Below are 12,487 nucleotides of genomic sequence, written 5' to 3'. Positions count from 1 at the left end.
CCACGCTACGAGTTCCTTGGTGAAGCGAAAACAGGCGCCTAGCTGCGTCCCTCCCTCGGACGGAATGGTCGAAAAGCTTCCTCAGCTCGGCCGTGAACCCCTGGTATGAAGCCATGCAGGGGTCTTGTCGTTCCCAAACGGCTGAAGCCCACTCCAGCGCTCGACCACGCAGCAACTCAATCACAAAGGCTATCCTAGCCTTGTCTGTGGCATAAGAGTAGGGCTGTAGATCGAACACTAACCCACACTGCATAAGGAAAGAACGGCATCTTCCCAGCTCCCCCCTCATATTTATCCGGCGTCGGAACCTTGGGCTCACGGAAGGACACCGCTCCAGACGCGGCAGGCGAGATGGGTGAAACCGGTAGTGGATCCTCCACCGGAAACTTGCGCTGGTTCTGGACCTCCGTCAGACCGGTAGAAAGGTTCGAACTGCCAACGCGATCTCCTGTAGCTCCGTGCTATGATGGCCCAACATCTTCTCCTGATGGGTAATGGCATGGCGAACAGAGTCCAGGTCCGCTGGGTTCATTACTGGCCGGATCGTTCTGTCACGAGTTACAACGCCAGAACCCAGAAGCAGACCAGGACAAGGTAAGTTGAAACGAAGGTGAGTGTTTATTTACAAAGTCAAGAGTGATGCTGAATAATCCAGGGAACAGAGCGGGCGGCGTTGATTAGTTGTTGGGGGTGCAGTGGTTGATCCAATCATGGCTCGGCAGCCGCCACCACCAGGCAGAGGTTGGATGAAGGTTCGGACGAAAGTGACTGCAGATGGAACAAAACGGAGGTAAGTAAACAACAAACCAACAAGGTGCAAAACAACAAAACTAACGCTAGAAGCTCTAAGACTGATACTCTGGTAAACCTACTGTTCATGGCTAACGATCCGGCAGGGGAATGGATGTTAGGCCAGAGCCTAAGAAGGGTGATGATCAGGACCAGGTGTGCAGATTGCTGATGGGATGCAGGTGCGGAAATCAAGAGAGCTCCCCGGAGCGTTCCAGAACCCTCGGGAAACTGGAGATCACGAGCAGAAAAACTAGTCCACAGACAGGACCCGACTCAGACTGCCGGGATCGTTACAGTGGTATCTACAACAGAGATTGTCAAAGGTCGGGTTTTATTGGTCAAGGTTTTTTTTGTAATGTTTATGCTCCTAATGAGGGTACAGGGCGTATTGTTGGTTTTGATAAAATAAAGGAAACCTTAAGACAGTGTGACCAAGAGGGGTGTATGGTTTTAGGGGGGGACTGGAACTGTACAGTGGATTTTACTGTTGAACGCACTGCTGAAGAACCTCACCTGCGGTCAGCCACTTGCCTGTCTGGTCTGTTAACTGAGTTTGAGCTTTCTGATGTGTGGAGAGTAAGGAATGCAAAAGTTAGGCAGTACACATGGCTGAAAGTTAATGAAGGTCATGTCAGTGCAACAAGGTTAGACAGGTTGTATGTATCTGAGCAATACTGTAGTAGGGTTGGAAGGTGTGACATTACTCCTGTGGGTTTCTCTGATCACCATATTGTCACTGTTGATATTCACTTGTCCTGTCCACGAAGGTCATCATCTTATTGGTATTTTAATGTTAAATTGTTATATGATGTCATGTTTTGGGAAAGGTTTTTGTTGTTTTGGGAAAAATTGAGGGTTACAAAAGGGAATTTTGAGTCCTTGAGACAATGGTGGGAGGTTGGGAAGGCCCAAATACGATTATTTTGTCAACAGTATACTGCTCTGTCTCGAATTGAAGTTAAAGAGACTATCAGGGCCCTTGAACAGGACATCAAATCTATTGAATTGAAGTTGCTCACTCAGAATGACCCCGGACTAGTCATGAACTTACAGGACAAGAAACATGAACTGAGGTCGTTTCTGCATGAAAGAGTGAAGGGTGCCTTGATTAGGTCTCGTTTCGCTTCCCTCAAGGATATGGATGCTCCTAGTTCTTAAAAAAAAAAAATAGGACAGTCGACATTGCAACGTAAACAGATGGTCTGCCTTCGTCTCCCTGATGGGAAGGTGACCACGGATGACAGTGAAATGCGTCAACATGCCGTGGATTTCTATTCTGCCCTCTATAAGGCGGAGGATTGTGACTCTCTGTGTACTGAACAGTTGTTACACGGTCTTCCTCAATTGGGACCTGAGCAAAGAGTCGCATTGGACTCTGACATTACACTGCAAGAGCTGTCCACAGCAGTTATGCAGCTCTCAACAGACCGAGCCCCTGGCATTGATGGTTTACCATCTGAGTTTTACAAGCACTTTTGGGGGTCTATTGGGGAGGAGTTTTATGAAGTGGTGTGTGAATCTTTTCATGAGGGCTCTCTTCCTGTATCTTGTCAACGTGCGGTACTTTCACTGTTGCCAAAAAAGGGGGATTTGGCTCTCATAAAAAATTGGAGACCTGTTGCTTTGCTGTGTGCAGAATATAAAATTGTTTCTAAATGTCTCTCAAACAGGTTGAAAGAGTATCTGGGATTGTTGGTCCACAAGGACCAGTCCTACTGTGTACCTGATCGCTCTATTGTTGACAACTTGTTTCTAATAAGAGATGTTTTGGACATTTGTAAACTGTCTGATGTAAATGTGGGTTTACTTTCTTTGGATCAGGAGAAGGCTTTTGATCGTGTGGACCACCAGTACTTGTTTAAAACAATGAAAGCCTTTGGGTTTGGGGATGTTTTTTTGTCTTGGATGAAGTTACTGTATGCTGGGGCCTCGTGTATGGTGAAGGTGGGGGGTGGTTTGAGTTGTCCCATCCCTGTCCAAAGGGGCATCAGGCAGGGATGCCCAATTTCAGGGCAGTTATACAGTCTGGCGATTGAACCAATGCTTTGTTTTTTAAGAGCGAAGCTTACTGGTTTCTCTGTGCCAGGTGTAATGAAGGGTCCCACGATAGCACTGTCTGCGTATGCAGATGACGTGACAGTTTTTATTACAGGGGATGAGGATGTTAAGGTTCTCTCAGACGCCTTAAAGGTGTATGAGGGGGCCTCCTCAGCTAGAGTCAATTGGGGAAAGAGTGAAGCGCTGTGGGCAGGCCAGCTTCAGATGGGGTCCGCTCCACGGTTACCAGGGGGGCTTCAGTGGGGCAGAGATGGGATGAAGACTTGGGGGTTTTTCTAGGCTCCGATGTCTTTCAGAAAAAGAACTGGGAGGGTGTAGTGGAGAAAGTGTGTGCCAGACTGTCAAGATGGAAATGGGTGCTGCCCCAGCTGTCTTATAGGGGAAGGGTACTGGTAGCTAATAACCTAGCTGCCTCTACCCTGTGGCACAGACTAATGATTTTACAGCCACCAAAGGGTCTGATACAAGAGCTTCAGAGGACCCTTGTCAACTTCTTCTGGTCTGGACAACATTGGATTAAAGCTTCAGCCCTGTACCTGCCACTGCACGAGGGTGGGCAAGGCCTGGTGGACATTTCTTCCAGGATCATGGCTTTCCGGCTTCAAGCAGCCCAGAGACTGTTGTACAGTGACGGTTCTAGCTGGGTTGACACAGCCTACGCATTGATGAGGAGAGCGGGCTGTTTGGGCTTAGACAAGCATCTTTTCCTCTTAAAGCTGGAGGGGGTGAGTTGCCTGGCCTGACTCCATTTTATGAGTCTGTTATGCAGGCTTGGAGAGTTCTGGTCAAGTCCCGTAAGGCCTGCACGCCACCAGGGATGTGGCTTTTTGAAGAGCCTCTTTTTCACAACACTGCCATCCAGTCCCGTGTTCTGGGTTCAGCTAGCCTACGTTCATGCCTGTTAGGCGTGGGGTGTACTAAGCTGGGTCATCTGATGTGGAACAGGAATAGGTCGTTGGAGGAGCTGGGAGAAAGAGCGGGGATCCGATCGTCTCGCCTACTGAGGAAGGTCGTCGCTGAGGTCTGTGATTCCTTGCCAGTACTTCATCTGCAGTATGTGACTGACACCTCCAATTCTGATCGGTGGAAGGAGGGTCTGGATTATGTGTTCCCTGCACTGATTGTTAGTGCTGCGGCGGGGGCATTCGAGGAGGACGTGGGGATGCTGCTTTCCTTCGATACCCCGGAGCTGGGGGAGTTCAAGGAGGTGGGAAAGAAGGCCATGTACAGAACATGTGTAAAGGTGTCCCATGCCTCTTCCCTGGAAGGGGTAAAATCGACGAGGTGGGCGGGTGTGCTTGGTCCAGGTGCCTCCCCAAAAGGCCGCTGGCGAACATTATACAAACTGCCTATTGATAAGAGGACAGCTGACCTCCAATGGAGGATAATACATGGAGCCATAGCCACCAACATGTATCTGGTACACCTGGATCCTACTGTTGGGGAGGAGTGTCCATTCTGTGCTGAACCTGAAACTCTGGCACATCTGTTTTTACAGTGTCCCAGGTTGGTCGGGATGATTGACCTGATTACTAACTGGTTCTCAGCGCTGGGAGAGGTTTTCTCTTCCCAACTGTACATATTGGGGCCAAAGTACAGGTTTAGTCAGAAAGCTGTAGTTTTGTTGCTTAATTTTGTGTTAGGGGCAGCAAAATTAGCCATATGGAAGACCCGAAAGAACAGTATTCGGGGACAGGGGTCTGTGGATGTGGTGGGAATGCTGGAGGGAATGTTGGCAGCAAGATTAAGAATTGAGTTTGCCTATTACAAACTGGTCAACAATATTGATCTGTTCATGAGTATATGGGGCATTCAGACGCTGTTGTGTTCAGTTACTGTGGAGGAGGAATTGGAGTTGTGTTTTTAATTGATGTGTAAATACGGTTTTGTATGAGTATTTGTGTGGTGGGCTCCCAGACCCAATAAAGATTATTTAAAACTCAAACTCTCTCTCTCTCCTCTCTCTCTCTCTCTCTCTCTCTCTCTCTCTCTCTCTCTCTCTCTCTCTCTCTCTCTCTCTCTCTCCTCTCTCTCTCTCTCTCTCTCTCTCTCTCTCTCTCTCTCTCTCTCTCTCTCTCTCTCTCTCTCTCTCTCTCTCTCTCTCTCTCTCTCTCTCTCTCTCTCTCTCTCTACTTGGCTGTGTGTCCTCCCCATAAGGTGTCTGTGTGTGTGTGTTTCTGGTTTGTGTGGGTGTATCAAAGAAAAGGCAATGGAAGGCTTCGGAAGTGTCCTGCCAGGTATGCAAATGAACCGACAGAGCTGAGCACCTCCCCTTTTGCAAAATCTCTTAGGATCATGGTGAAAATGGCCGTAATTAACAAAGGATCATGGTCGATGTAGTGTCACGGTTTCGGCCGAGGCTGCTCCTCCTCCTTGTTCGGGCAGGCTTCGGCGGTCGTCGTCCCCGGAGTACTAGCTATCACCGTTTGATGTTTTCGCTGTCTGTTGGTTTTGTCTGATTGTGTACACCTGTGTCCTGTTTAGTTGATTATGTCCTCTATAAGTTTCCCGTTTGGTTAGTTTTGTGTTGTGTGTTATTGTTCGCCTGTCATCAGGTCGGCTCGTTGTTTGTTTGTTGTTTTCCCTGTCGTCGCACTGTACTGTTTTCCTTTTGCGCATTGTTGCGCATCGTCCGCCTCTTGTTTGTTTTGAGGCCAGTGTTTTGTATATTTTTGGTCGTGTTCAGTAAAGTATTGGACTGAGCTTCTGTGTCTGCGTTTGACTCCTTCACCACATCTACATCAGCCGTTGTGACGTAGTTGTTTTCATCCTGCCTGAGAGACACATGCAAAGAGCATGCATGAGAGCGCCAGCCTGCCCGTAATCGGTCTGTGTCAGCATGTGGTCATGTGTGAAGACATATGTAGTAGTCAGAATGATCACTATTTAAATTAAATATATTGATTTATAGCAAACTTTAAAATAAATATCTGTGGAGGTCATAATAAACACATTTTAGAGGCCAAAACGGGCAAATTTTTTTTTTTTCATTTATAAAAATGACTCGTTCTGGCAATCATAATTTACGTAGGCTTTCAAGGGCAGACCAGGCCTTTTGGCACCGCTAGGTTGCTATGCAACCAGAAGAGCTTGTGACTTCACCCTCCGGATCGGACACTGGGGGGCCTGATTATAACATTGGGCAGGAGAGGTTTTTTGTGTGTGTTTAGTGTTTGGGCACGTGGCTCCACCTCTTGCCTCCAGTGTTACATAACCCCAACGAAACATCGACCTTTAATGGAGAGCTATGTAGGCTGCAGCAGCCATTGACACACACACGATAATATAGAAGGATTATGTCTACAGTTGAAGTCGGAAGTTTACATACACTTAGGTTGGAGTCATTAAAACTTGTTTTTCAACCACTCCACAAATGTCTTGTTAACACACTATATAGTTTGGCGAGTCGGTTAGGACATCTACTTTGTGCATGACACAAGTAATTCTTCCAATAATTGTTTACAGACAGATTATTTCACTTATAATTCACTGTATCACAATTCTAGTGGGTCAGAATTTTACATACACTAAGTTGACTGTGCCTTTAAACAGCTTGGAAAATTCCAGAAAATGGTGTCATGGCTTTAGAAGCTTCTGATAGGCTAATTGACATAATTTGAGTCAATTGGAGGTGTATCTGTGGATGTATTTCAAGGCCTACCTTCAAACTCTTTGCTTGACATCATGGGAAAATCAAAAGAAATCAGCCAAGACCTCAGAAAAAGAATTGTAGACCTCCACAAGTCTGGTTCATCTTTGGGAGCAATTTCCAAACGCCTGAAGGTACCATGTTCAAATATCCTCTGGTCTGATGAAACAAAAAATAGAACTGTTTGGCCATAATGACCATCGTTATGTTTGGAGGAAAAAGGGGGAGCTTGCAAGCCAAAGAACACCATCCCAACCGTGAAGCACGGGGGTGGCAGCATCATGCTGTGGGGGTGCTTTGCTGCAGGAGGGACTGGTGCACTTCACAAAATAGATGGCATCATGAGGAAGGAAAATTATGTGGATATATTGAAGCATCAACATCTCAAGACATCAGTCAGGAAGTTAAAGCTTGGTCGCAAATGGTCTTCCAAATGGACAATAACCCCAAGCATATTTCCAAAGTTTTGGCAAAATGGCTTAAGGACAACAAAGTCAAGGTATTGGAGTGGCCATCACAAATCTCTGACCTCAATCCTATATAAAATGTGTGGGCAGAACTGAAAAAGTGTGTGCGAGCAAGGAGGCCTACAAACCTGACTCAGTTACACCAGCTCTGTCAGGAGGAATGGGTCAGAATTCACCCAACTTATTGTGGGAAGCTTGTGGAAGGCTACCCGAAACGTTTGACCCAAGTTAAACAATTTAAAGGCAAATGCTACCAAATACTAATTGAGTGTATGTAAACTTCTGACCCACTGGGAATGTGATGAAATAAATAAAAGCTGAAATAAGTTCACATTCTTAAAATAAAGTGGTGATCCTAACTGACCTAAGACAGGGAATTCTTACTATGTTTAAATGTCAGAAATGTGAAAAACGGAGTTTAAATGTATTTGGCTAAGGTGTATGTAAACTTCTGACTTCAACTGTATATGATACCTATTCACACAGATGATGTATGATGTGTAGAAATTTGCTGAGAAATGTACCATTATGCATATACGAAGGTGCATTTCATAAATTATCATTTGCATAACATTTAATTTCACAATTGTATTCAATTCACTCAATTCTTTGTCATGTCATTAAATTGTGTGTCGTCAATGCATCAATAATTGGTACATCTCAAGTTCAAACCTGAGTAATGGGTTGTTATGTATCTATCCTTAATGTGTTGGTTCTATGAGGTACACTGTTATATATACAGTACCAGACAAAAGGTTGGACACACCGACTCATTCAAGGGTGTTTCTTTATATTTACTATTTTCTACATTGTAGAATAATAGTGAAGACATCAAAACTATGAAATAACACGTATGGAATCATGTTGTAACCAAAAAATATTTAAAAAATCAAAAATATATTATATATTTGAGAATCATCAAAGTAGCCACCCTTTGCCTTGGTGACAGCTTTGCACACTCTTGCCATTCTCTCAACCAGCTTCACCTGGAACGCTTTTCCAACAGTCTTGAAGGAGTTCCCACATATGCTGAGCACTTCTTAGCATTTTTTCCTTCACTCTGTGGTCCAACTCATCCGAAACCATCTCAATTGGGTTGAGGTCGGGGGATTGTGGAGGCCAGGTCATCTGATGCAGCACTCCATCACTCTCCTTCTTGATAAAATATCCCTTACACAGCCTGGAGGTGTGTTGGGTCATTGTCCTGTTGAAAAACAAATGATAGTCCCACTAAGCGCAAACCAGATGGGATGGTGTATCGCTGCCGAATGCTGTGGTAGCCATGCTGGTTAAGTGTGCCTTGAATTCTAAATAAATCACAGACAGTGTCACCAGCAAAGCACCCCCACACCATCACACCTTCTTCTCCATGCTTCACGGTGGGAACCACACATGCGGAGATCATCCGTTGACCTACTCTGCGTCACAAAGACACAGCGGTTGGAACCCTAGAATCTCACATTTGGACTCATCAGACCAAAGGACAGATTTCCACCGGTCTAATGTTCATTGCTTGTGTTTCTTGGCCCAAGCAAGTATCGTCTTCTTATTGGTGTCCTTTAGTAGTGGTTTCTTTGCAGCAATTCTACCATGAAGGCATGATTCACGCAGTCTCCTCTGAACAGTTGATGTTGAGTTGTGTCTGTTACTTGAACTCTGTGAAGTATTTGTTTGGGCTGCAATTTCTGAGGCTGCTAACTCTAATGAACTTATCCTCTTCAGCAGAGGTAACTCTGGGTCTTCCTTTCCTGTGGCGGTCCTCATGAGAGCCAGTTTCATCATAGCTCTTGATGTTTTTTTCAAAGTTCTTGAAATGACTGACATTCATGTCTTAAATAATGATGGTTTGTCGTTTTTCTTTGCTTATTTGAGCTGCTCTTGCCAAAATATGGACTTGGTCTTTGACCAAATAGGGCTATCTTCTGTATACCACCCTACCTTGTCACAACACAACTGATTGGCTCAAACGCATTAAGAAGGAAAGATATTCCACAAATTAACTTTTAACAAGGCACACCTGTTAATTGAAATGCATTCCAGGTGACTACCTCATGAAGCTGGTTGAGAGAATGCCAAGAGTGTGCAAAGCTGTCATCAAGGCAAAGGGTGGCTACTTTGAAGACTCAAAATTACTGTATATTTTGATTTGTTTAACACTTTTTTTTGGTTAGTACATGATTCTATGTGTGTTAAAAAATAAAAACCCTTGAATGAGTATGTGTGTCCAAACCTTTGACTGGTACTGTATATCCTGTATGTATTGGTTCTATGAGGTGGTATTCTGTTATATATCTATATTTTATGAATTGGTTCTATGTGGTATACTGTTATATAGCTATCCTTTATACAGTGCATTTGGAAAATATTCAGACCCCTTGACTTTTTCCACATTTTGTTGCATCACAGCCTTGTTCTAAAATTGATAAAATTAATGTTTTTCCTCATCAATCTACACATAATACCCCGTAATGATGAAGCAAAAACAGGTTTTTAGAATTATTTGCAAATTCATAAAACCCAAAATACCTTATTTACATAAGTATTCAGACCGTTGAGTGGCGCAGTGGTCTAAGGCACTGCATCGCAGTGCTAACTGTGCCACTAGAGATCCTGGTTCGAATCCAGGCTCTGTCGCAGCCGGCCGCGACCGGGAGACTCATGGGCGGCGCACAATTGGCCCAGCGTCGTCCAGGGTAGGGGAGGGAATGGCCGGCAGGGATGTAGCTCAGTTGATAGAGCATGGTGTTTGCAACGTCAGGGTTGTGGGTTCAATTCCCACGGGGGGCCAGTATAAAGAAAATATGTATTCACTAACTGTAAGTCGCTCTGGATAAGAGCGTCTGCTAAATGACTAAAAATGTTTTTTTTTTTTTTTATGTTTGCTATGAGACTCGAAATTGAGCTCAGGTGCATCCTGTTTCCATTGGTCATCCTTGAGATGTTTCTACAACTTGATTGGAGTCCACCTGTGGTAAATTCAATTGATTGGACATGATTTGGAAAGGCACACACCTGTCTATATAAGGTCCCACAGTTGACAGTGCATGTCAGAGCAAAAACCAAGCCATGAGGTCGAAGGAATTGTCTGTAGAGCTCCGAGACAGGATTGTGTTGAGGCACAGATCTGGGGAAGGGTACCAAAACATTTCTGCAGCATTGAAGGTCACCAAGAACATGGTGGCCTCCATCATTCTTAAATGGAAGAAGTTTGGAACCACCAAGACTCTTCCTAGAGATGGCCGCCCGGCCAAACGGAGCAATCGGGGGAGAAGGGCCTTGGTCAGGGTGGTGACCAAGAACCCGATGGTCACTCTGACAGAGCTCCAGAGTTCCTCTGCGAAGATGGGAGAATCTTCCAGAAGGACAACCATCTCTGCAGCGCTCCACCAATCAGGCCTTTATGTGGTTACATTTATCCAGGCCCATCTGTCAGCTTTCTATCTAAATGGGCGGGGAAACGCTTTGTTAGTGTTTCAACAACTGATTGCCCCTCTAAGGGACCATTACTGCCAGGGAGATTAGCCTGCTAGTCTGTGTGTTTCTATGACAATACTATCATGTTAGTGGTTAGTCTGTCTAGCAGCTAAGTTTGTGTGCACTGCATACAGTGGGGGAAAAAAAGTATTTAGTCAGCCACCAATTGTGCAAGTTCTCCCACTTAAAAAGATGAGAGACGCCTGTAATTTTCATCATAGGTACACGTCAACTATGACAGACAAATTGAGGAAAAAAAATCCAGAAGATCACATTGTAGGATTTTTAATGAATTTATTTGCAAATTATGGTGGAAAATAAGTATTTGGTCACCTACAAACAAGCAAGATTTCTGGCTCTCACAGACCTGTAACTTCTTCTTTAAGAGGCTCCTCTGTCCTCCACTCATTACCTGTATTAATGGCACCTGTTTGAACTTGTTATCAGTATAAAAGACACCTGTCCACAACCTCAAACAGTCACACTCCAAACTCCACTATGGCCAAGACCAAAGAGCTGTCAAAGGACACCAGAAACAAAATTGTAGACCTGCACCAGGCTGGGAAGACTGAATCTGCAATAGGTAAGCAGCTTGGTTTGAAGAAATCAACTGTGGGAGCAATTATTAGGAAATGGAAGACATACAAGACCACTGATAATCTCCCTCGATCTGGGGCTCCACGCAAGATCTCACCCCGTGGGGTCAAAATGATCACAAGAACGGTGAGCAAAAATCCCAGAACCACATGAGGGGACCTAGTGAATGACCTGCAGAGAGCTGGGACCAAAGTAACAAAGCCTACCATCAGTAACACACTACGCCGCCAGGGACTCAAATCCTGCAGTGCCAAACGTGTCCCCCTGCTTAAGCCAGTACATGTACAGGCCCGTCTGAAGTTTGCTAGAGTGCATTTGGATGATCCAGAAGAGGTTTGGGAGAATGTCATATGGTCAGATGAAACCAAAATATAACTTTTTTGTAAAAACTCAACTCGTCGTGTTTGGAGGACAAAGAATGCTGAGTTGCATCCAAAGAACACCATACCTACTGTGAAGCATGGGGGTGTAAACATCATGCTTTGGGGCTATTTTTCTGCAAAGGGACCAGGACGACTGATCCGTGTAAAGGAAAGAATGAATGGGGCCATGTATTGTGAGATTTTGAGTGAAAACCTCCTTCCATCAGCAAGGGCATTGAAGATGAAACGTGGCTGGGTCTTTCAGCATGACAATGATCCCAAACGCACCGCCCGGGCAACGAAGGAGTGGCTTCGTAAGAAGCATTTCAAGGTCCTGGAGTGGCCTAGCCAAGCGTCGTCCAGGGTAGGGGAGGGAATGGCCGGCAGGGATGTAGCTCAGTTGGTAGAGCAGGGTGTTTGCAACGCCAGGGTTGCGGGTTCGATTCCCACGGGGGGCCAGTATAAAAAATAATGTATATTAATGTAAGTCGCTCTGGATAAGAGCGTCTGCTAAATGACTAAAATGTAAGATAGGAATTCAAATAAGCCTTGGTTGTAGATACTAACATTTTACCTTATTAATTGACGATGATGATTTTGACCCTTTTGCTATTGCTCACGTCTTGTATATTGTTAATATGTTAATATTAGATTAAATGTGCACAAAAAAATACAGACACGTATAGAATTTTGCCTTTATAATTAATCTCTATTGCCCCTAAAGCTACAGTCCATTACAACAGTCAGTGAACTACTGTGCTGTGTAGTGAAATATGACGATCATGTTTTCTTATTCTCTGCCTCCCCCTTCTGGTTAGATGGGGAAGTGTGACTGCACAGGCACTGATCAGAACTGCGAGGGAGGAAATTGATTACATAGTGCCAATCTTTTCCCTTTCATTAAGTATTGAAGCCTGTAGACTTCTCCTAATGTCTGACTCATCGCTTCTCCCTTCAATAGCGCTCCATCCATCCATCCATCCATCCATCCATCCATCCATCGCCCAACAAGACAATAATGCGTTAGCTAGAACATAAACTGTATACTGGATAGCATAAACTTCCTGTACTGCTTACCAGACCAATAT

Source organism: Coregonus clupeaformis, chromosome 17 (assembly GCF_020615455.1).
Source record: "Coregonus clupeaformis isolate EN_2021a chromosome 17, ASM2061545v1, whole genome shotgun sequence".
Classification (NCBI taxonomy): Eukaryota; Metazoa; Chordata; class Actinopteri; order Salmoniformes; family Salmonidae; genus Coregonus; species Coregonus clupeaformis.
The sequence above is the reverse complement of the archived record's forward strand: the minus strand, read 5'-3'. Positions refer to the sequence as shown.